We start from the raw sequence: 26111 nt of genomic DNA, 5'->3' as shown, positions 1-26111 counted from the left end.
AAATCCTCTGGCACCCAATACACATTTTGTTGACTTTCTTGTGTTCTTCTCTGTGTAAATCTTGTAGGCTTTTTAGAGCTGAGACAATGGGCCTCTTCTCCAGCTTTGGGTGCACATGTAGTGGAGGGAGAACCAGATTCTGGTCAGCTCACAATGGCTGTTATTTCTTGATTCCACTTGTGCTTGTAGCTGGAGACAGGTTATGCCAGATTGATGAGTGTTTGTCCATTGTCGCTGGGATACCCTTGCTAGTCTAGGTCCCAGCAGGGACTTGCATTAGGTGCCAAGGGCAAGACTCTTTCTGATTCACATTCCCACACCCAGCCATTGTTCATCAAGCATATTGCTGACTCTAATCAGCTAGATCTGGAAAGTCTTCTATATCAGCTACTCATGGTACAGAAATCAGCTCTTGTAGAGAAACCTCCAGGAAGTACTGTTTTCAGCCTTTGTCACCAGCCCAGTTACCTCCTGTCCTCTTGGTTAGCTCCCCTTTGGGAGGCATCTAGTCCTTTTGTCCAAGTCCTCTCTGGAAACCAACATTCTCCTACCAAGGTTTACTTGGTGTCCAAGATATTTTTGGCAACAGTAAGTTTCCATATCATTCTCCCCTCTTCCTAGCAAAAAAAAAATCCTATTTGCCCTACATTTACAAAGATAATAGAGTAGCATATGTGATGGGGGAGGGGTGGTGAAGGGAGGGAATCACATAAGGGACCCTATACAGAACAAAAGTGATTCACCCCTCGATAAGCTTTGGTTACAACCTTATACAAAGGAGAGGCTTATTTCATTTTTAGGTGCCCGTGCCAAAAATTACTTTTTGTTTGCCTCCTCCTCATGCCCAGATCCAAACCTACTCTTCTCTGTTCTGCTCTCTGCCTAAGGAGCGTGCCTGCTACAGATGGCATCTCTAGGGCACCCTGGCCCAGGGCTTCCCTGAGTTTGGGCTAACAAATGGCACCTGCAGAAGACTTCTCCCAATCTACAGCAGTCTGGCAGTGCCTTCACTGTCTGTGGGAAAAAGACTTGTGCCCATTCCATTGCTCCATTGCTTTAACTCTCTAGGCTCCAGCAATGCCGCTCTTTCCCTGTGTCTTTTCAGGCTCAAGTGGTGACAGGTTTATGCTGGCACTTTCCCCTAGCATTTCAACATCCCCTGATGGCTCCCTTAGCCTTCTTTCTTCATTAAACTCTTCGGTCAAACTCTTTTTAATGCATCATCTGTCTGCCTCATGGACCTTAATTGACACATGCCCTTTTGCAGAACACCCAGATTAATCTTTGCCTTTATTAAGGTGGATCTGGATATTTTTTCTCTTTCATGGCACCAAGCATGGTGACTGACCACTACAAAATCATTTGTTACCCTAATTAAGAAAGATATCAATGAGTCAGGCTCATTCTTCTGTGTGAATCCAAGGTTCCTGCTGATAAACCATGCTGCCAGACGTGACTCCTATAAGCACCAGTATTCTGAATATTGCAACGTAACCTTGACCCTTCACCCTGCCTGGTTCCCAACTCATGGTGAAAGATTGAGTCTACATCATCTTATTCACTGACAAGGCTGGCACATGGAATAGAGGCAATAGCTTGTCTACGTCCTGGCAAAATATCTCTACCATCTTCCTATTCTCAGTTCTAGGACATCGTGAGTGATGCTCTTCTTTATGAATCTAGCTAGTTTGCCACTGTCCTAGAGGATGGCCTGACAGGAGTTATTTCAAGAGGGCTGAGACTTCAACACTACTACCTTCAGGGTGATTGAGATGATTTGTTTGCCATCCCTGTTGTGCTTAACGAGGGCAGTGCTCCTTCTCAGAAGTGGAAGAGTCACTAGTCATCTACCATCATCAAAGAGAGACTCTAACCAGACGCCTTAGCAGAGCTTGCTGCTTTGCTGCTTACTGGAGGCCTCAGGGACTCTTGTTTTAATTATCGTTCCTATATACATCATGTTCCCAAAAGAAATTCCAACATATTTCCAAGTTATTTTAGCTGGGTATTTTCCCTGCCAATCTTAAAATCAATGTTTCTACTCCTTGCTTCTTAACGATTCGTCCCACTGAAAAAAGCAGAAAGATCTCAGGATATTTTCCCTCAGGATGCAGTGTAAATGTCTCCAGGGGAAGGATTTCTTCATGCACATGTAAAGCTGCAAGGTCCAGAAAGGCCGCCACATGCAAATTTGAAACAAACGTTTCCAAAGCAGAAGTCCAGCACCAGCCCTGTCACACATGCGTAAAACAAATTATCCAATGGGAGCAGTACATAAATCACTCAAGAGAGAGTGCCAAAAAATTCCACTGCATTCCTTCCAGAATCTAAAACCCAAACACGTTAGAGCTCCAAGCTTTTACCAAAAAATTCTGAAGGGAAAATGAACTGTGAATAACTATGGAGAAAGTGTAAGCAATTCATCTACCTGATGGGACCACCTGCTAATCAACGTTCACACAGTATTTTGTATCCAGCTATGAATCAAAATTCTTGAGCTAAGTTTATGGCTTGAAAAGCCAAAGAGTCCTGTCATCATCAGCACTGCTGTTTACCAGTGACTGAGACAGAACCTGCATGAGTTGCCATGGTTTGTACAGGATGTTGATCTACGTGGGTTGTGTCTGATTTGGAGGAGGAGCATTTGGGCTGGTTTCAGACACTAAGATTAATGGGGAGTGCAGTAAATCACAGTCATAGAAAAGAAGAGCCTTGGGGGAAGGGCAAATGTTTTGGTCTCTCAACCCACTGCACGCCCATGGAAGAGAGAACTCTGTGTGTGTTAGAAATGTCTAAGGTACTTGCCCTCATCTTTTTAGTAAATGTACTTTTGCAAAAGACACAGTGTTTGTGCAAAAGTTTTCTAAAAAACATTTGTTGAGGAAGACAGGAGATAAATGATTCTTACAGCAAAATGTCTGCCCTCCCACGTGTAATAAATGGGGCCAAACCTGAGGAGCTCTACACAACTGGAAAAAGAGAAATGGGTTCAGCTATAAAATCAGTGCCCTGAAATTTATTAGAGGTGCTCAGTCTTTCGCTGAACTACAAAACTTGATTCAATATATCTATGTATTAGTTTGCTGGGGCTGCTGTAACAAAATACCACAAACCAGATGGCTGAAAACAATGGATATGTGTTCTCTTATAGCCTTGGAAGCCAGAAGTGTAAAATCAAGATTTCAGTAGAGCCACGCCGGCTCTGAAACCTGTAGGGGAGTCCTTCCTTGGCTCTCTCTAGCTTCTGGTGTTTGCCAACAATCTTTGGCATTGGTTGGATTGTAGCTGCACCGCCCAGGCTCTCCCTCTGTCATCACACAACACTCATCTTGTCTGTCTCTCCTCTTCTTATAAGGATGCTGGCCATATTGGATTAGGGGCCCACCCAACTCCAATATGACCTCATCTTCACTAATTACGTCCACAACCACTCTGTTTTGAAATAAGGTGACATTCCCAGACACTGGTAATTAGGACTTCAACATACCTTTTTTTGAGGAAGGTACAATTTGACACATAACAATTTACATATTGAAATATGGCAGGGATAAGGCTTAGAAATTAGGAAATTTCTTCTGTTTCTTTTCTCCTTCCACACCTCCCTCCTTCTCTCCCTTTTCTTCTTTTCTTTTCTCTTCTTGTTTCACCATGGAATATTGGTGAGCCACGAAGAACATAGCTAGAGGAAACTAAGTTAATGTATATAAGAAAAGGCATGACAATATACAGAGAAATAAAATGCAAAATGAGAAAGGCAGCCTGTCCGTGTGATGAGGAGACCTTTAAGATGGAAACCACATACATACAGTAGAATTTTAAAGAAGGAGAATGATTTTGAAGTGTACCATTGGTGAGAGAGCTAAAGATGATTTTCAGACATTTGCCGTGTTGCCAAGAGTAGCCACCCTTTACCACCATTCGAGAGCACCTTGAGGTCGTATCTGTATTACACTCCATGGCTTTGGAGCCATGTCTGGGTTTCATTCAGATGTGTCACTGTGTGGAGTTGGGCTCACTGAGGGAGAAAATACAGCCCATTTTGTTCATGCTACATAAAAGATTGGTCTGATGGGGATGCTTCAACAATGGAGGCACAATAACAAAAGACAGAAAGAGGCAAATATGGGCAGTGTCCATTCAAACATAGCCCAAAGGACAAACTTGTCCAGTGGTTTTTATTATTATGGTTCCCTTGGCCAGATGCTCCCTGTAGTAGGTAACTGTGCCTTATTCTTTCTTAGCTGACAATTTACTCCTTAATATCACGCAAGGAAGCCCACTTATTCTGTGCTTGTGCTCACTAAGCCAACTTCTCACTGTGGTTTAGTTTAGTTCTTTAAGGAGAGAATATATTAGTTGTATTGACAAAAATATTCGCATCCAGGGTTTGGTAAACTTTTTCTCTAAGTGGCAAGATTGCAGATACTTGAGGCTTTGCAGGCTATAGTGTCTCTGTTGCAACTACACAGTTCTGCTGCTGTGGTGCAAAAGCAACCACAGACGATGTGAAAACCAATGGCCGTGGCTGTACTCCAATACAGCCTTTACTTACAAAAACAGGTATCAGAGCTGGCCCACAAGTCATTGCTTATTGACCTTGCTCTAGACCATAGGACCAGAAAAAGAAATGCTTTGTTTTGTTTGTTTATTTAGTAAAAATTTGAATTTCTCGCTTACATATAAATTTTGGCTACTTGGGTTAATGTGTACTCAATCCCTTTGAGAAGCAATTTCACTTGCCATCGTGCTGACAAATTCAAGACATTGAGTGTGTAAGAGTGAGGGTCAGATCTTTGAGCATGGCTTATTCACAAGCATATCATTACCTCATAAAAGCATCATGGCCACAGCATGTTGGTTTCTCCCCCAGATAAGGATAGGATCTCATGACAGTCTCACGTTGGGATTTTTTTTTTTTTTTTTTAGTTTTGTTTTTCCTACACTGAGTGGGGCCTCAAAGTTCATCAAGACTAAATATTTGTGCAAAGGAGAACATGAGTCTCAGAAATATGAACTGACTTGTTAAAACTGGAAGCTAGAATGAACATCCAGGTTTCTCAGCCCCAGTCCCCTGGCTGTTTTATTGCTTCACAGTCAATGCTCAACATCTGTGGTCTGCTGATTTGGCCCTTGCTGCTAAAAATTATCATAAAAGCTTGAGGCCTGGGACTTAAGTCATAAGGCAGTAGTTAACCCGGTATTGATGATAATGATTAGTAAATACATGGCTTGGCACAAAGGAGCCAAGAGCACCCACAGGCTCTTAGGATTCCTTAGCACAAGGTCTTTGGAAAATGTTGAATGCCATTAAGCATTTACTGCCTAGGTATTTATCTAAACCTGTCTTGAACCTGTCTGTGTTTTGGCTTTACAACTAGTTCAGATAACAAATTCCATGTGTTTACTTCTCTTCTAGACATGAAGACCTTCCTGTTACTTTAGAGCCTAGTTTTATTAAAACTGATGGTGATGTAACTGAGAGATGCCCCAGGTTGTTCACCCCAGAAAGCTCTCAGGGGAGAGCATGAGAAGGTATCATTCACAAAAGGGTCTTTGGGTGCCTTACATAGCACATTACTTCAAAGTAACACCACTGCACAGAGATTTGCCAACATTTTTGGCCACCAAAACTTGCTAAAAAAACTTGCAGTGGGTCTTAGATAATCTTAGTAACAGATGCACTGGCCTACTAGTAGACCATTTTACTTTTCCCCACACAATTTAACATCAAATCATACACTACCTTTTTATTTCTTCTTCTTTCTTTATTATTATTGTTATTTTTATTTGGCTCAACCCACACTAGAACACAAGCCTGTGAAGGCAAAGACTTGGTCTGTTTATCCCCTGACACTAAAATAGTTCCCAGGGTGCCTGGCTGGATCAGCTGGTTAAGCCTTTGACTCTTGATTTTGGCTCAGGTCATGATCTCACAGTCGTGAGAGAGCCCTGCACTGGGCTCTGTGCTGGGCATGGAGCCTGCTTGAGACTCTCTCTTTCTCTCTCTCTGCTTCTGCCCCTCCCCTGCTCACATGCACGCTCTCTTACTGTCTCTAAAAAAAAAAAAAAAAAGAAAGAAAAGTTTAAAATAGTCCTCAATGCACTGCAAGCATCCCATAAGTACTTTGAATAAATTAAGCAATGTGTGAGGCACTGAAGCCAAGCCCAAGCCCCAGGCTTCCATCCAGTACCATACCTAGAATCTTTTGTGGAGCCCCTTCTAGTCTGTGGAGCAGATTTTGAGTGGCATAGAACTTTGTTCTAGAGCTCATAACATTTTATTTTATGAGGGCCTCTCAACCACCCTGTGAGGTCAGTAGGGTGCCTACTATTATTCCCCATTTGAAGAGGAGAAAAAAGACTTGGAGAAGATAATGGATTGGTTCATAGTCACCTTGGTGGAGGACAGTAATGTTGTAGAGCTAAGACAGCTCCAAAGGTGCCACACCAGCCTTTCAAACTATTTTGACTACAACTTATAGGAAGGGGTGAATTTAATTTTTTTTAATGTTTATATTTGAGGGAGAGAGAGAGAGACAGATAGAGACAGAGACAGAGTGTGAGTGGGGGAGGGGCAGACAGAGGGAGACACAGAATCTGAAGCAGGCTCCAGGCTCCGAGCTGTCAGCACAGAGGCTGACATGGGGCTCGAACTCATGAACCATGAGATCATGACGTGAGCCGAAGTCGGACGCTTAACTGACTGAGCCACCCAGGCACCCACAGGAAGGAGTGAATTTTGAATTCCGACCCAGAACACATACACACACACACACACACACACACACCCCTAAAGCAAATGTTTTTACCAAAGAATGCCTTAATGTAATTTACTCTGATATTTTTATTCTAATTAATTTAAAACAATTCTAAAAAAAATTCTAATTGCAACCACAGATTGAAAAACAGTCTTCTCTACCATCCATGTTTTCTTGCATAATTTCCCGTCTCATGTCATCTTTTCTCTCCATTTTGAAAATGCAATATGGATTGCCTTCTCCTCCTGCGGGGCTTCCCAGTCTGTACTTGAAGTCAGCCAGTCTGGGGAGCAGGACAGTCCCTCCGTGCTGGAGTCAGAGAACACGAAGCAGTCAGGACACTGGCTGAGAGGAAATTGAAAGCTTTTATGGGGACAAGGGGGGAGAGAAAATCAAATCTGAACGCCTGGACATTTTGGGCAGGAAACGGTTAAGAGACCACTGGATGCATTGAGCTGCCAAGACCACCGCAATGTTCCTACAAAGATTAGACAGAGAACAGATGTGAAGTAACTAGAGTCCTTCAGAGTAAGATAGCGACGACATAAATTAACCTTGTCTAGGGCCTGACAAAGGGACCACGCGCTTTTTGAAGTCTTAAGAGTGAAGCCATTTTTTATGGACTCTCCAAGGTTATATACCTTCATCCAAGAGAACGAGTTTAATTAGAGCCAGTTGTTTACAGGGAAGGGAAGGGAGCCCAGTGGGGGCTATCAGGGTGACTGCATAGCAAATAAACGAGTGAGTCTGCGAAACAGCTGAGGTTTCCTTGAGTTCTCTCCAGCCGATAAGATTCCCTTCCCCCCTCGAGATTACTTTTGTCTCTTTTCCTGAAACTAGAGAAACAAAGAGGTGAAAACATTCCAGACTCCCGATCCCTCCAGTTTGGCAGGCTTTTTGGTCACAGCTGCCTCTTGTGGTGGTGAAGCTGGGGGTTATTCCACACCCAGCTGCTGGAGCCCGACCCCAGCGATGCCTCACCCAGGCAGCAGGAGCCACGGAACAGCCACCGAGGATCCAGGCCAGCCTCATCAGTGGATGTTGAACCCCCGGCTCCGAGGAAAACCTGGCAATGCAGTTTCCAAAAGAAAAATTCTCTGCTCAGGGGAGGCCCAGCTGGGGTGGATTTGAGCCAGAGATGGCTTTGTTAGGGCTGCATCCCAGAAGAGACAGGATTCCGTGCAGCACCGACAGGGGCCTGAGGATCCAAGGCGTGCCAAGAAGTCCTGATCAAATGTCTACAAGAATCACAGAGACCGGGGTGCCTGGGTGGCTCGGTCGGTTAGGCGTCAGACTCTTGATTTCAGCTCAGGTGGTGATCTCACGGTTTGTGGGTTCGAGTCCCGCTTCGGGCTGTGCTCACAACACACAGCCTGCTTCGGATCCTCAGTCTCCCTCTCTCCCTGCCCCTCCTCTGCTTGTGCTCTCTCTCTCTCTTAAAAATAAATAAACATTAAAAAAAAAAAAAAAAAAGAAAAAGAATCACAAGAGGGCAGGAGCTGTGCCCGGTGGGCAGCAGAGGGGATGCTAGAGTTTGGATCAGGTTCCCCTGAACATGTGGAACACATGGTCACCTGGGGAAGGAACTAGGTGATTAAGTGAGGATTAGGAGCGGGGAATGGAGGGGGGCGGTTACGAAGCCCCTTATGGAAGGCGCTGGGCTTATGTGAGTGCCTGGCTGAATGTCTGGGCTGCAGGGGCCGAGAACTGGTCGGGGCAGACCCGGGTCCCAGAGCCGTGTTTCCCTTGCTGCCGGCCGCTCTCTCCCATCTTGCACAGGCTCTCGGCCTTCACGGAGAGACACAGCTTAGCCCAGGGCAGCCCCGGGCTCCTCATAATCTGGCGGAATAGATCCGGGACAGAGAATAGAGAGGGTGACTCCTCGCTCAGGTGGGAGAGCTGTTTCCTCTTTTTCTTTCTTTCCCCCGGGGCCAAGTTTACACTTGGAGCTTCGAGTGGGCGGTGTGGGCTCCAAGGACCATGGAAACAAGTCCCTCCCTAGAACACCCCTTCCACACTGCCTGAAACACCATGTATAATTTGAGTTAAACAGTGCTATTTAAACAGGAAAAGACGGGTCCCCAGAGAGATTTGAGAGGATCTTAATCATTCAAATCCTACTATTCACTTTGCTCATTTTCCTTTTAGCATGAGATTGAGGTCCCTGGAGTTGAAGGGACGGCACACTTTGGAGAGAAGGCACTGAGTTCTGGAGTAAGGGTCATTTCTGGGAAAGGCAATCTAGGACTAAAGTTGTCCACGAGGTCTTTGGTGACTGTGTGTGTTTGTGGGGTCGGGGAGGGTGGTCAAGAAGCAGATTTGAGGAAAGAAGGGATCTAGGAGGATCCAAAGAAATGGACAAAGAAAGGGCCACCAGAGCTAGACTTTGCTGCAATTTTTCCTAAGGCTTATCTTGCCTTTACTTGTTCCTTCTGCTCCTAAATCCCCACCCTGAGGAGCTTTAATTTCCCTGAGTGTGAGATACTCTTGTCCAGAGCTTGAGAAGAGCCCTTTCTGCCTCCTGACCCCCAGCCTGAGTCCAGGAGAGACCCTCACCGGCTGTCCCGAGCAGACATTGCAAGGACCACTTTCAATTTCTATTGATATCTGCCGTTCACACCTAGCTTATGAATACAGAAGATACATAATGTTTGCTCAAAGACTGTTTCCCCCAGTGAGTTGCGTGTGCATGCTCCACACTGCAGGTGGTCTGAGACTTGGTACATTCTGTTCCTTCTTCCTGCAGTGCTCTCCCTTTCCACACTATCAGCGGGTGCCCAGCCCCACCGCCCCCTCCATCGTCCCTCAATTCATAATGCCATGTCCTTTTCTTAGCCTTTTCTGTCTTCATGTGATTTCTCTGTGTAAACACCTAGGAATACATGTATCAGTGTATTTTCATTGGTGATTCCTTTCTTAACCGTATCCACTTGACTTTGACCTTCTTGGCATCGTTTATATCTTATTTCCAGCACATAGCATAGTTCGTGGCACGTAGCAGGTCCTTAGGACCCTTCTGGTGAGTCGATTGGACCTTATATAAAATTACTTCCCAGGGACCTCATCAACATTCCCAGTAGTTTTCCAGCCTATGTATGGCCAGAGAAGTGCTTAGTGGCAGAGAGAAAAACAACACGTGGGGCGGAATATGAGTAGGTCGGTCTACTAATTTCCATTTGTCATGAAGAGCTAACTCCCCTACTCATTAAGTCAAGCTCCCTTAATTTTCCTTCTAAATACTTTCTGAACTTGGCACCCGAAGAGGCAGGTTGTTCATTTGGCATATGAAGAGCTGACATGCACTTCTGGACCTGCTGAGCAGTGAAGAATTTTCAAAATATAAAAGCGTCTATACAATGATTGCAAATAGAACCCATAAAATAAGCCCCCATCTACTTGTCTGTGATGAAGCTGTGTAGGTGGGAGGCGGACGTGCTGGGTTTTTCTTTCTAGTGGCGCAGGGAAGATCGACGGAGGACCGAAGCCTGGGGCGTTCTGACTTCACAGCTGAATGTCTACCTTTGGATAGATCCAGACCCTCATTGCCAAACCTGTCTGAAAGGGCTCCTTGGTTCCCAAGAGCTGAGGTCATTGGTGGGACAATTTCTGCAGAAGAGAGAGACGTGGGTGAAAGGTAGGGTCAGAAGGCGAGTCTTGGCTTACTCAGGCATATAAATGCAGAGTGTGAAGCATGAAGTCCTCTGCCATGGTCATTCTTTACCTTTGGTTTAGGGGGAAACTAGCAGGGTTTCTCTTCCATGGGACTTGGGGCCCTTCTTCCTTCCTGCCCTTCCTCCTCCTTCCTTCCCTCCTTCTGTCACCTTTTCCACCTCCTTCTCTCTCCTTCATTTTTCATTACGAACGTTTTCAAATCTACATAAGTTAGTGAGAATGCCGTCGTAAAACCTCCACCTCTCAGTCACCCAGATTCAATAATTTATCAACATTTTGTTCAGCTCCTTGTGTGACCTTCTGATTGCAGTCTTGATTTCTTAAATCCTTTCCAGTTCTAATAAGAGAGGAGCGTGTCTTCATCTCGTTGGCTTCTGCACTAATTGTCTCTCCATTCTGAAAAGTATGTAAGGGGTACACGTGTACTGACACGGCAGTGGCAGGGGTGAAAGGTGAGGTGCCTGTGTGCAAGAGACACTTTCATCCCTCTGATTTTTATCAATGTCCCAAGGCCACCCAAAGAATGATACAATCTAAGGTAAAAGTATCGTGCTTGCTGTGCAGATGGGGCTGCAAGACAAGCTCCAGGCTGCTGCTTCCAGCAGGACAATAGCTACTAACCCGCTTATAGAAACTCTGGTATTGCCACCGACAGTGGTGATATTAATGTCCAGCTTCTGGAAGCCAGATATCACGGTCACCTCAGCTTCAAGAGCCGATGTCTTTATTTTGCATTCTCTTAAGATGTCTCTTTAATTGCTTGGGTGCACAAAAAAGGCTAGCTAATCTTTGTGGTTTTTGGTTTTTGGTTTTTTTACTTTTTTCTTCTGTTTCACCTTCTATCCCTTCCTCTCCCCTCCTTTCCTTTTCTCCTGGGCAAAGAAACTACTGTTAAACACTGACAGCCTTTAAAAAGTAGGCTAAGCAATTAAAGTTCTTTAATGTGTGGATAGCACTTAAAAATTGACTTTATATTTAGCCTTTGATCTCTCCAGCCATCTCCCTAGTTAAAATACCTCCGCGTAAAGCAACTTGGCATTTTTTATATCGTCTTGATAGCTCATAGTTTTGGTACGTAATGTCAGTGTTCCTTAGAGAGCTGGGCTACAAGAAACATGGGTGGAAGTTATTTAAGCCATTGGAATAGTTTACCGTTTGTAACTTTTGCCAGTCCCTGGAAAAGCTTTGCATTAAAATATCACTGCGTGTGATCTTATGTCTGTTAAATGTTTTACAGTCATCATCAACTCTTTCTCAGACTGAAAACTAAGTCATAGGAGAAAAAAACAGCTTAGCTAACATTGTAATTTAGTGACTATTAAATTTAAAATCAAGTTCACAGAAAAAGGCAGGCGACGATATATATGCGATATATACACATATATATGTGTGTGTATACATATATATATGTATGTATATATATATAAACCAAACTCTCGGCCACAAAAGGAGCTGATACATGAGGTGGAGAAAGCCCCTCCATTAATTGAATTGAATGTTCCTAATTTCAAAATTACTGGCTTGAATTTAGAGCTTCACTTTTAATATGTTAAGGGGTAAGTTAAAGTGTGTTTACATTTCTATAACATGTGTTCTACTTTGTCTCAGCTGTGGACTTAACAGAACTTCGGAGAAGTGATGTAAGCTCTCTGGAACCTTATTCTCGTATGTTTAAAGAAAACAGACTGAAATATTTGTATCGTTCTTTTTGCTTGACATGCTGTACTTTAAAACCAGGACATTAGGCTGAGTCCGTTTTGTCAGGTGCTGATAACTCCTAACAGGGACGTGTGCATTAAAATCAAATAATTAAGTTGCCTGGAAGCTAAAAGTGTAAACATAGCTGTAAATAAGAAACATGCTTGTTTATCTCTTCTGCTGTGGCTGTTAGCTTAACCTTGAGGTATTAGTATGGATGCACCACACACAAGGATTTTGGATGGCACACGTAGTGGGAATCTGGCCTGCTGGGCCTCACAAAGCAAAAGTACCCGGTGTTCAGCTCTAAAAAAAATCTTGGGAGATTTTTTTCCTTCCTTTCAAATTAATGTTACTTAGGGGAGGTATATGATGTGCCAATTAATATGGGCGTTTTTTTCAACAGTTCTGCCTTTGTTTCCTCTTAGAGCTTTGAGGCAAAATGTCAAGTCCTCTGCAGCCAGTCACTTTTCATAACTTCCCTGTTTCTTCCAATGAGTGATATAAACTCTGTTCTCGAGGCAGGTGCATACCAGTCTACCATGTGGCAGCCTCCTGTATCAGCCCTATCACCAGGCCCTCCAGGAAATGAGGCACTGTGTTTTTCTCAGGAAAAAAAACCCCACATCAGACAGAAACCCTTGCTCATTACCAAGCTGCTGATTGCCAACCATCAAGGAATTTCACCAAAGAATTAGTAGTGGGGACAGTTGGGGAATATTATCGAGCCTCATGTTAGGAACAGTCCATCACTCATTAATGTATTTTATGAATATTAACTGAGCCCTTACTTTGTGCCAAGAACTGTCCGAGGTGAAGGCCACATACAAATGAAAGAAGACAAAAATTACAAAAAATAAAACAAGCAGGAAAAGAATCAAGATGCTTTTGGTGGAGCTACACAAACAGCAGGAATTTGGTGACATGGTGAGAGGCTGGCTGGCCATTTTAGAACGCTGACTGTGAGGGGCGCCTGGGTGGCTCAGTCAGTCAAGTGTCCGACTCTTGATTTCGGTGCAGGTTGAAAACACAGTTCTTGGGTTTCAGCTCTGTGTCAAGGCTCTGCACTGACAGTGGGGAGCCTGCTTGGGATCCTCTCTGTCTCCCTCTCTCTCTGCCCCTCCACCCCCAATGTAAGTAAATACACATTTAAAAAAAAAAAAAGAAAGAAAAAGAAAGTTGGCTGGGAATGACCGAGCTGAGGAGGTTGTATTAAAATTGAGGACTGAATGTCAAGAAGGAACCAGACATGCAATGATCAGGAAGCAGAGAATTCAAGCACAGGTCGTAGCAAGTGTGAAAGTCTGAAGGGAGGAAGGTGTCTGATGTGTCTGAGGAACAGAAGGGAGGTGGTGCATTTGGAAGGAGGGAGTGTATGGCTTCATAAAGATTATGGATTATGGAGGGCTTCCTAAAGCAGGGTGAGAGGTTTGTATTTTGTTCTCACGATGGTCAAAAATAATCGCAAGGTATCATTTGAATCATTGTTTATGCTTAGGGTTAGTTATGTAGGAAATGGACCGTTGAGAGGAAGAGAGGAAGCAGGCCAAGTGAGAGAAAATGTTACATCTGGAAGTAAGTTCAAAGAGGAGTTGCTACTGAGTTAATGTGGGAGTTTAGGAGAAAGAGAGGATGAAGGATAACTTCCAGATCTGGGGTTTGGGTAGTTGATGAAACAAACAGTAATTTGTTGTGAGGTGGGAATTGTTGCGGGGTGTGTTGCTTCTTAGACAACCAACTAGAGATACGAAGGATGTATCTAGAATCCAGAGGAGGGTCCAAAGACGTCGGTCTGGGATCGTTGCCATGGAGGTTTATTTCAAGATGGCTGCATAGAATAAGAAGGTCCAAGATGAAACCCAAGGCGTTCCAAAATGTGGAGATCTACCAGTGGAGGAGGAGGGACTGAGGTAGGGGGAAAGTAAGGGGTCTGTGATCTCACCAAAGACAAGAGAAGAAACAGGATCTTTTCAAGAAAGAGGCCATTGGAAACTCAGGACATCCTGATGCCACCAGAGTTCTTACTGCTATTTCCCCATTAGCTAAATCTTAGGCTTATATCTCAGATAGAAGGCAGGTTTCTATTCCTGTTTTGCTTGTGGACCAAGCCCTCCTTGACCAGTCTTCATTTTTCCATGCTAGAAGTGACAATTCATTTTCTCCAGGCTTAGGCAAGACTACTCTTGCCTTGTTTCTGGCCCTCAACCCAACCATCCCACAGGTAAAGCACCCAGCAAGTCTTTCTTTCATGGGGAGGACTTGACAGTTGAGAGGGAGAGCTCAAAGGAGGTCCCAAGTGGGGAGGAGAATGAAGACAGACAAGGGAAGAAGAGTGGGCATGTTCAGGGATCACATTCTGCTTTGGGGTAACACCTTTTCACAGATATCTATCTGAAGGCTGGAACCCACAAATACAATGCTCTTTCTGCTATGTCTCAAAGATAGGCACTGAAATAACTCTAAGAAGAATAAAGGAAAACTCACCATTTCTTTGGGAAAAATGAAAGTGTTCAAAGCAAACTGATTCTGCAATCCATAAGCAAGCATGAAAGGAATCAAAATAATGTCTGACAGCCAAAGAACTCGTATGCCTCGCAAAAGCTAAAGGACCACGTTTTATAATCAATCTACCTTCATTAGTTATTGTTTGCCACATAACATATTAGCCAAAAACTTCATGGCTTAATACAAGAGTATATTATCTCACAGTTTCTGTATGTAAGAAATTCAGGAGGAGCTTAGCTGGGGAACTTTGGATCTTGGTCTATCAGGAGGGGGAAGACACAGAATCAGTCAGGACTGAGGTCATCTGAAGGCTTGATTGGGGCTGAAGAAGCCACTTCCAAGATGGTTGCCTCAATGGCTGTTGGCAGGAGGTCTACATTCCTAGCTGTGTGGCAAGGGGTCTCTACATAGGGTTACTTCAGAATACTCACAACATGGCACTGATTTTCCCCAAAGTAGAAAGTAGTCTAAGAGAGAGAACAAAAAGATGTCGCAATGCCTTTTGTGACTTAATCTTGGAAGTCTAACACCATCATTTCACCACATTCTGTTAATTGGAAATCACTAAAATCAGCCCATATTCAAGGTGAGGGGAATTAGGTTCTACTTCTTAAAGGAAAATTTTGGGAATATCTTTTTAAACTACCACACTGGCTGTCTTTAGAAATTGAAGAAGGGTGAGTTGTGATATCAGATTAAAAAGAATTGGTGAGAAAGGATGGTTGGTCCACATTAGTCTTGCGTGAAATGATTAACTACATTTTGTTACTAATTTCATATTCCAGGAATTGGCCATCTCCATAATCAGTCAGTACTGGTTCTAAATGAAAACACTGAAATCTCTATGCATGCCTGATATAAAATAGTATTACACAAAGAAATAAGGTTCCTCTGTAGAATACCTATATTCAGTCACTTGGTCATATCACATGTGATGGTTGCCTTATTCAGCATTCTCTCTCAATAGCGTTCAAAACATTACTTATTATTTTGGACTTCAGGTGCAGGGAGTTGACTTAATCATACCTCTCAGCTCATTGCCTTTGGTCATTTCCAACCTACATAAAGAAATTCACATTTTCCCCCTTTCTATCTCCACTCACCTATCTTTCTCCTCTGCTCTGTCAGAAGCACTCACTAACTTGCTTCATATATGTTCTTTAATATTACCAAATGATATGTGATGCTATTTTCTGTGTGTATGTATTTAACACACATAAATAAAACTGTGGTACTAAAACGAAAATAAAAGGAATTGAAATAGCCTAGGTATTTAGAATGACGTATCAGGATTCGAAACTCTAAGTCTATGTATTTTTAAGGGAATATTGAGAACAAGTGTCCATAAGAATTTCTGGAGAGAAATGGGACCAAAATGGCTAATTTTGCAGCACAGAAGGCCAATCTCCCTCCTCTACTCTGGCAGCAAAAGGAGAAGCAAACAGGCCAAGGGCCATTACTGAGATGAGAAAGAATATTTTGCTTTCTGCCAGACACTGGCCTATAAGGAACTTGCAATGTCCAGCAATATGGAGAATTAGTGGCCTGACAAGCCTAAAATATGGTCAATAGTAATAAAAGTTAGCTAGAAGAAGCCCAGAATTTGAACTCTGTAGCAAATACGCAGTTCTAATCCTTCCCTTCCCCCTCTCTTTACGATTTAAGACTTGGCAAGAGAAAGGTCACTTGACAATATTTATTAGCTCATTAACTATAAGTGTCTTTGCTGCCATGGGAGATATTTTTTATAACAATTCTATTCTGTTCTACAAACTATGCTGCAGGTGTCTCTCCATTGTGTAAATGAAATGGTGAGTGCTAGCTCTCTTTTGGCATCCAAGATCCATAACTGAGTATTATTTTTTTTTCCAGCTAGTGAAAGGGAACATGGTCAGACTGAGTCAAGCCTGGCTGACTTACATGAGGCCAAGTAGGCAAATATCAGTGTTGCCGGAACATGGACAGTTATGACTATCTTATTTCCCCTGTTCAGAACCCCCATTCCTGAGAAAAGGGGAAGGGAACAGAATTAACATGCACCAAGTGCCAGATACTGTATCAGGACTTTTACGTACAGTGTTTAATTCTCCCAACAGCTGTATTAAATAGGGAAGAAATTAAATAAGGAAGAAATCTTTGCCACTAATAAAGCAGATGAGGAAACTGAGTATCAGAAAAGTTAATTTGCTCAGTCACACAGCTGTTATGTGGGGAAGCTGGGATTCCAAACTAAGTCCATGCTTTTCAAACGCGTAAACTTCTATGTCTAAAAATATAATACAGTATCCTCAAACATTGCACAATTTCTTGTTTGCTTTCCAGAAGACTGAGCTTAAAGATTCAGTTGCAGCAATAGAATAAAATGTCATTGAACTTTTGATAGAACAAGATTTGTTTTCTTAGAATGAGGAACATTGATTCTTTAAGTAAACCAAAATGTATTTATCTTTCTTTCTTTTTTATTTTAGAGAGAGAGAACATGAGCAAGGGAGAGGGGCAGGGAGATGGAGAGGGGATCTTAAGCAGACTCCATGCTCAGTGCAGAGCCCCGTGTGGGACTGGATCTCATGACACTGGGATCATGACCTGAGCTGAAATCGAGAGCTGGATGCTCATCCAACTGAGCCACCCATGTGACCCCCAAATGTATTTTTCCAATTGATTGTTTTCAAACGTTAAGTCTTACCATAGCTTAGCTCTTATGTTTTTTGGGGGAAAGAGGGTTCTAGCCTACCAGCCTTAATTGGTAGGGATGTGATAACTCATTGACCAAGATGGACCAAAAATTCATTCATCCATTTTTTTTTCCTGCATTCACACAGATTTTCCATTTTCCCCCTACTCTTGGTTTGAGTGACTCCTAATTATTCTCTAAAATGTATCTCATGGGGCGCCTGGGTGGCGCAGTCGGTTAAGCGTCCGACTTCAGCCAGGTCACGATCTCGCTGTCTGTGAGTTCGAGCCCCGCATCGGGCTCTGGGCTGATGGCTCAGAGCCTGGAGCCTGTTTCCGATTCTGTGTCTCCCTCTCTCTCTGCCCCTCCCCCGTTCATGCTCTGTCTCTCTCTGTCCCAAAAATAAATAAACGTTGAAAAAAAAAATTTTTTTTTAAATAAAATGTATCTCACATGCCAACTTTTCTGAGAATATTACCTTTCTTCTCTTAGTACCATATACAATTTTCGTTGTCTTGTACAGCTCACTCTGCACTTTTTAATTTATTTTTATGTGTTTATTTATGTATTTATTTATTTAATATAATTTATTGTTAAGTTGCCTAACATACAGTGTATACAGTGTGCTCTTGGTTTTGGGGGTAGATTCCCATGGTTCATCGCTTACGTACAACACCGAGTGCTCATCACAGCAAGTGCCCTCCTCAATGCCCCTCACCTGTTTTCCCCTGTCCTTCTCCCCTCCCCCATCAACCCTCAGTTTGTTCTCTGTATTTAAGAGTCTCTTATGGTTTGTCTCCCTCCCTCTCTGTTTGTAACTATTTTGTCTCCCTTCCCTTCCCCCATGGTCTTCTGTTACGTTTCTCAAGTTCCACATATGTCACTCCGCATTTTTTAATTGGTTGATTTGTCCAGCAGCTGGAGTATTAATTCTTCGAATGCAGGGATTCTGCCTCACTTATCTCTGCATTCTCAATACCTAATGGCTGCCATTTAGTGGGTTTTCAAGTTAGTTATTGAATGAATTAACGAGTGAGTGAATGAACGAATAGTTAATATTAGATAATTTTTCATTAGGTACCTATGCTCTCTAATAATATTTCATATGAAGTCTAATGTTGGGTGCCACTTCTTTGGTGATATTTTTATCCAAAACCCATGGAACAATGACAACAGAACACTGGGGGATGAACATATCAAAGACCAAATCAATTTCTCTCTCTTCTCTCTCTCCTCTCTCTGTCTCTGTCTCTGTCTCTCTCTCTCTCTCTCTCACACACACACACACACACACACATACATACATATACCTTTTCTTAAACCAAGGGATCAGTAGAGCATCCCATTGCTTTGCTATGGGATGAAGGACTTTTGAAGTTCATTTATGTGGGTCTCATCTGGAGAGGACCTTGACCCTACATGACATTTATCCATCAATTAGGGTCCTGGCAAACTTTTTTTTAAAAAAGGCTGTTTATTGGAAGAGAGATTTGCCAGCATCTGAGCATTGTCCCCTAGTACCTGGAACTGAGAGTTTATATTCTTGTGAGTTGAACAGAAAGTGTTTGGTAGGAGGGCATGATTAACCATGACAGGCCAGTTGGTTAAACATTTCATCATTTTTGGCTTCAAAGTTAATGTCTACTTAAAATTAATTCAGTCATTTCAGAAGGTGAGAATACGATATATTTAAATAAAATCATCACAGAATGTTAAAACAGAAAGTCTTTCCAGGGTTTTGAAATAACTTAATTTTACATGATAATTAATTGAATTCTCCCCTTACCCTATTCCATTTGATTAGAATTAGAATCACTTTCTTTTTTTGTAATGAAAGCATTAAGGATCATTTATCTAACTTTTCTCTACTAATAGGGCCTCAGAAAATGATGTTTCTGCTTTCCTTTGCCCTGTCTTGATGATCAAAGAGGGTGTTAGGAGCCCAGCTGAACCGAAAGTAAAATGGCCTGTGACTCAGAACCAGTCCTGAGGTTGGTGGGGATGGTAGCCAAGGGGAGAGGAAATGGGGTGCTAATAACATTAGGGAGAGTGGCTCTCCAGGGGAGAGCATTGATTTTACAGGTTTCGAGAGAATTTATGAGATAATTAATATCGGCAGTTGTGCACATTTTGTACAGGGAGTACTTCAGACAGCAACTAGATAGATGCCAACAGATGTGAAAGTAATAGTCCTTTGGATTTCAAATGCTGTCTACGTCTACATGAGGGGGAATCAAAAGAGTTCTCCTTGTTCAGGGGATGTTCGGTATGAACAACCGCAGTTTTATAAATTACCAGCCATTATTTTTTCCTTCAGAGCGCTCCATAGATTGCCTTTTCGAATTTTTCTTCCTTTCTGAAGCAACGTGCCTTGTAGCCAGAACGACCATATGTCCTACAATTTTGAGAGCGGTTCTGATTTAAAATAATCTATCCTGTCGTATGCCCCCCACACGTTAGATCGTGTGACCAATTTGGGGTTCAGAAAGCATGGTCACCATAGATTCAGCCATTCCAGATGAACAACTGCATTCCAGCAATCTCAGACGATTTGATCATCTAGTGCTTGCTGTAGCACCCCCTCCGGCTTGGACCCCATGCGCTATTGTTCCTGAGCAGAAGAAATGAGGAGAAAGAGAAGGGCATTACTCTCTCACAACATTATAGGAATACTATTCTGCGCAATTTTTAAAGTGCAGACAAAAGTAGTTTGTTGTTGTGGTGGTGGTTGTTATTGTTGTTGTTGTTAACTTACACGACGCATATTGTGGAAAAGTTAAAAGCAAGAACGTAGCTGAGCAAAGAAAGGCATCCAGTCCTGTCAATTATCCTAACCACAATTACTTTTTAGTATTTTGATATGCATATATAAAAACATGTTTTTTATATTTGGTTTTTCTTAACCAAAAATGTGGTCCCAATATCATGTACAGTTTTCTCACCATAATTCTCAATTAGCAATGTGTCACATCTTTCTGTATCATTAAACACATATTTACATCATCCTTTTAATCACTGCCTAGTACTCTGTACACATATGCAATAAATTAATTAAAAGTCCTTTGAATGTTATTTTGATGTTTTACTCTAATATACGATACTGAGAAAGGCACGCTTTTCTTCACATAAAATATTTGGGTGGTGATAGGGGACTTTGTCCTCTAGAAGTCTGCAGATCTTCCTGAAAGCTGCCAGGAACGATAGCTTGTTGTAATGCAATGCAAGTCTGGTCCTTATATGCCCAAACACATCAGTGACACGCTAATGAATCCTACTTTAATCTTTGCTATCATTTTCCATTGGCTTCTCTTGTGTTTCTCAAGGACTCTCTGGTGTCCAGACCAACTTTCTTGATCATCTCGTTGCCATTATTTTTTTGGCTGGATGTGGCAAGCATTGTTCTGAGGTCAGTCTATGGTTGAGTCTGTCTGGATCACATTTTCGGGTGGTGCATCACACATCATGTCTGCTCCCTGGCTCCGACCAACAAGACTTTAAAGAGATTTTTTAAAAGGCTCAGAAAGTTTCTTGGATATCAAACAGCTTTTATAAAAATAACATTTTTATGACTTAAAATGTAAATGAATCAGAAACATATGGATTAAATTTCCTTTGAAATACCCATGGGCTTAAAAACTGGAGGGAAGAGTGCTTGCAAAATGAGTTAAATTGAGTTTTGCCAAAAATAAAATGCTTGAAAAATTGGTGGGGATGTTTTGCTGATCCCTAGGTGTTCATGGGTTCTCCATTCTCTATCTGAAAAGTACTTAGATTTCAAAATTTGGGTCACTCAATAAAAGGCACTTAGGACTCATCCAATGGGCATTTGGATCTCCAGTCAAAGAAGTGATATCAGAAAGTCAATTTTTGATCAGATGTACTTGTAAGATGCCTTACTTCTTCAGTATCTCACAGTTTCCTGCACTGGCTGTGAGCATGTGTGAAAGGTGCATCCAAGAGAACTAAGACTATGTTGGTAAGGATTGATAGTATTTATCAAACAAATCCAAATTAACACCCTTCTCTTAAGTTCCCTTTTTCTGTCCGTTCCTCCAGTTCTTCCGTACTCTTCTATCTTGGGGTCAGTATCCATAGAAGCAGAGCTTAAGACAGGGATTCTGGAGTAAGTGACTTCTTGAGGAAGTGCTCTCAGGAGAAACGTGTAAGGAAGTGAGGGAAGCAGATGAGGCAAGGACAGAAGCTAAGCAAAGATGTGGTTTCAGCTGAAAACCAGCCTCAGCCTGATCTTAGAGGGAATGGCTTAAGGGGAATGAATAGCTTCTTAAGTTGTCTCCCCTTGCGGGCATATCCCACATCAGTCCTTGGAGAGGGGGGACATATCCCCCCTGGCAGCTGGGGGAAGGGCAGCTCCAGTCGGCTGAGGACAATTCTTGAGGGCACATGTCCAGGCAAGAGCGTAACTGTGAGTCCTAATCCACAATATCTACAGCAGTTGGGGGATAGATGCAGTGGGTCCATGAAGGGGATCTGGGCAGGGTATCAACAGTGCTACGTACATACAGTGCACACATCCCTCTTTCTCAGAACCTTGAAGACATCTTTAATTCTTCCCTTTCCTGCTTTCCCCCTGTTCAATCAAATTCTTTCCATTTTATTTTCTTGTGGTTTTTCTTGTATTTATCTTCTTTGCCTATTTCTCACTGGAGTCAATTTAGTACAGGCTTTGTTGCCTAATATCTGGATTACCTATCCATTTGCCAGCTAAATTCCCACTTTAGAATATCCCCTAACCTAGATGATCCCACACGTTGCTGGATTACTATTCTCCAAACACCATTTTCAAATGCTTAAGAATCAGTTGTATTTCTTAAATATCTATGAGAACATTTCTCAAAAATTTCAGAAGGAAAATACATGAAAATTGTGGTGTTCTCTTTGGAGCTCCATTAAATGCTAACATAGTAACCTTAAAATAATGACTTTTTTTTCTTGCTGTATCTGATATTATACTGAAGTAGATTATAATATGGAAAAATAAAGCTTGAGAAAAATAATTTGAAAAATATTGAGAGAATCTATCAATCAATCAAGCTGAAATTTTACTTAAATAAAATGATACATAAAGCACTTGGACCAGTGCCTGATAAGAGTAAGTGCACAATAGATACAGGCTAATATCTATTAGTCTCATTACTGGTCTCTCTGGTCACACTTTTGTCATCCTCCAATAGATACTTTAAACAGGAGCAACAGTGGTTATGTTTAAGCTTCCTTGCTTATATCTCTTCCCCATGTGTTTACAGTGAAACCCAATGTTTACCTTGGCCTGTAAACTCAGTTCCAGCCACTTCCTAGCACATGCTTCCAGCACATGGGCCTTCCTTCTGTTCCTTAAATGTTAACCTCTTTCCTGTCTCAGGGTCTTTGCAGCTGCTGTTTCCTCTACCTGGAAAGGTCTCCTCCCACTTCACCTAGCCCTTGCATGATTGGATCCATTGTTAGGTCTCAGTTTATATATTTGCTTTTTGGAAAGTCTCTTCCTGACTAGCTCATTCATTCATTCATTCGTTCATTTACTCATCCATTCCATAAGTATTTACTGAGCACCTACTCTGTATCAGGCACTATTCTAGTCCTAGAAGAGAAAGAAAAACAACGATCACAGTAAAAAGGTTAACAGTTCCTGTCCTCACAGAACTTACATATGAGAAGAGAGAGAGAAAAACAAAATAAGTAAGCAAATGTATGTGTGAGTGTGTGTGTATGAGAAAACAAAGGGGAGAAGATGAATAGAATGATTGCTACTTTTGGTAGAGTGGTCAGAAAAGGCTTCCTTAAAAATTTTAGGGATCTTTATTTAAACAAAGACCTGAAATAGTTCCCCCCATGCCACTGTATATTCTGCATTTCAGTCTCTTGTGTTTTATCCACATAAAAGCTACTTATTAAAATTTGATAATTATTTTTTCCTTCTTTTTGTCTGTTTTCCCCACTAGATTATAAATTTAGTGAGGACACAAACATTCACTATTATATTTCCAACATGTTACATAGTACCTGATGCATAAAAAGCATTTAGCATATATTTATCCAATGAATATGTGAAGTTGTTTATTATTACTGAACCAAAAGTTAGGAATCAAGAGTTATTCTCAAATGCAATGTATTATATTGGAATGAAATAAAATGCCATATGTGAAAGCACATTGTATGATGACAAAAGCTTACAATTCGCAGTGAATTATAATGAATAATAATTCTGTCTCATACTTTTAGGATAGAGATGGGGCATAAATAAAAGAGGAATACCTTGGTTACCATCTTAGCAGTGATATGTGTTTGCATTCCATCATATTGCAACAGAGAACATAAGCAGAGACATATTCCACCTCTGAACCTCTGATCTGTGTACCTTCCCCACCCCCACCCCATGCCAGTATAAAAGAAAGAAAAAGAACACTCACCAAATCTTCCAGGTCTATCTCACTTTTCCCAATAATGCCTAAGTTGTGAGAAGATAAAGATGAAGTATGGACAATGACTCATTAAGATCATTTTGGGTGAGTGGCTGGGAATGAAACCAATCAAATTGCTTGTTCATTTTTGAATAATTAGTCAACAGACTGAATTATAAAATTTTCCACTTGTGTGGAAAATTACTGCTAGATCTGGCAAGAAGCATCCTTTCCCTGGGTTCTGGGCTTCTGAAAACTCCCTTGTGCTCTCTAGCTGAGCTCCTCCTGATGGGGCATTCTTGGGGCCAAAAAAAGACTTGTTCATGTAGAGACCATACCTTTCCCTTCTAGATTACGCTTTGGTTACTGGAACCTCAGAATTCTTTGTCCAGACACTTTCTGGACCTGTGTAGGCTCTTTACCATGTCCTACTTCCAAACAGCAGTTTGCAAAGCTTATGTGCCTACCTCTAAACCCAAAGAACCGTAACTGAAGACTGGCCACTGGTGGGGAAATCAGTCACGCCTTGTGGGCCAGGATTGCTTGGCTTGAATTTGAATGCCTCGAAGCTCACAGTATTTAAGTGTCTCCATCTATTCTCTTGCCCTGTAAGTGTTAGGGTCAGGCTGTTTACTTCCCAACCTCAGACCAAAAGTCTAATTCCTTCTCTTTTTTCAAGTCTTTCATAGACTAAGAGGAGAAACTTTGTGCAATCTGGTCATAACTTGATCTAAAAGTGCTACGTACAGTATCTTTGTGTCCCCCTCAAATTCACATGTTGAATTACTATTTCCCAATGTGATGGAATAAGGGACTTTTGGGAAGTAATTAGATCACAAGGGTGGAGCTCACATGAACAAATTACTGCCTTTATAAGAAGAGACGAGAGATGATTTCTCTCTCCTCTATGTAAGGATATAGCACGAAGGTGGTCATCTGTAGATCAGGAAGAAGGCTCTCACCAGACACCAAAATGGCTAGCACCTTGATCTTACACTTCCCAGCCTCCAGAACTGTGAGAAATAAATGTTTGTTCTTTAAAGCCATCTAGCCTATGGTGTTCTGTTACAGCAGCATAAACTGACTAAGACAAATGGAGAGATGTATCTTAGGAGAAAAACAAAACCATAAAGTACATTCAAAATTTGGAAACCTAAAACGTATGTATCATTGTGCATACTGGCCTGTGGCTGAGCGTACCGACCGTAACAAGGCTTCTGAGGGTGTCACACCCAGTTCTGGGAGAGGTGTGTGGGATGTGCCTAATGGAGGTATCATTTCTTATAAACACCTGCACCTCTGAGATCTGGATTATGGGCCCTTTTCCTAGACTCCATCGTTCTCCCTCTGGGGGAGAGACTTGGGAATTAAAAAATATCCAGCTAACATCCTAATGTTATTCTAAGGAAGGCCAAGAAGACAAATTAGGATATTCTAGGCCAAGAAGTCAAGGGAAGTACAGTATCTTGTAAATTATTCTAATGGATGTATTGAGAGAGAATTGTTATGAATTCATTTAGATTACTGAGGAAAAATGATCTAGCAAATTGAATTCCAGGTGGGGTAGGAAGGTTCACAGTTTGGTCAGTGCTCTGCTAGACGCTTGAGGCATGTGTAATATTGTTTTATTTCATGTTTCTTTGATAACTAAGGATGGTAAACATTGTATAATATTATTTACTGATCATGCATATTTCCCCTTTTGTAAACTGTCCATTTTTTTTGGTGCCTCTCTCTATTGCTAGTTTAGAGTATTTATTTATTTGAATAAGGCTTTTGTAATTTAAAAAAAACTTTCTTTATTTTTGAGAGAGAGAGTGTAAGCAAGGGAGGGGCAGAGAGAGGGGGACAGAGGATCCGAAGCAGGCTCCGCAGTGACAGCAGCAAGCCTGATGCGAGGCTCAAACCCATGAACAGTGAGATCGTGACCTGAGGTGAAGTTGGATGCTTAACTGACTAAGCCACCCAGGTGCCCCTATAATTTTTATTTATTTATTTATTTATTTATTTACTTACTTATTTATTTAAGTAAGCTCTATACACAACCACGGGTCTTGAGCTCATGACAGATCAAAAGTCACATGTGAGCTAGACGGGCACCCCTATTTATCTTTTAATTTTCTATTTTTTTAATGTAAGAGATTTTATATTTTATAAATTTATAATTTAAATTTTAGCTGATTGTGATTTATCTTGTACAAAGTCTGCTCATTAACTAGGACAAAAATAATCCTTAGCAAAATTTGGTCTTCTAGCCAGTAGTGTGCTGTGTAACTACATTTTTATCTTTTAAAAAAAAATAAACTTTTTAACCTTGCAGTAATTATAGATACACATTCAGTTGTAAGAAATAATGTAGAGAAATACTATGCACCATCTACCCAGTTT

General features: G+C 41.8%; 2 long non-coding RNA genes across 2 annotated transcripts in view; both read left to right on the top strand.

Moving 5' to 3' along the window:
• Positions 1–26111, top strand: part of LOC123586883 — a 236387-nt gene that overhangs the window by 130417 nt on the left and 79859 nt on the right. The gene's annotated exons all lie outside the window — the stretch shown is intronic.
• The window catches only part of LOC123586889, a 32556-nt gene continuing 25590 nt past the window's right edge, over positions 19146–26111 (top strand). Inside the window, exon 1 of the long non-coding RNA XR_006707008.1 lies at positions 19146–19298. This is a non-coding gene — a long non-coding RNA (uncharacterized LOC123586889). The remainder of the gene's footprint in view (positions 19299–26111) is intronic.

This window comes from Leopardus geoffroyi, chromosome B1 (genome assembly GCF_018350155.1).
Source record: "Leopardus geoffroyi isolate Oge1 chromosome B1, O.geoffroyi_Oge1_pat1.0, whole genome shotgun sequence".
NCBI classification, from domain to species: domain Eukaryota; kingdom Metazoa; phylum Chordata; class Mammalia; order Carnivora; family Felidae; genus Leopardus; species Leopardus geoffroyi.
Note: the sequence above shows the minus strand (reverse complement) of the source record. Positions and strands in the feature narration are given on the sequence as shown.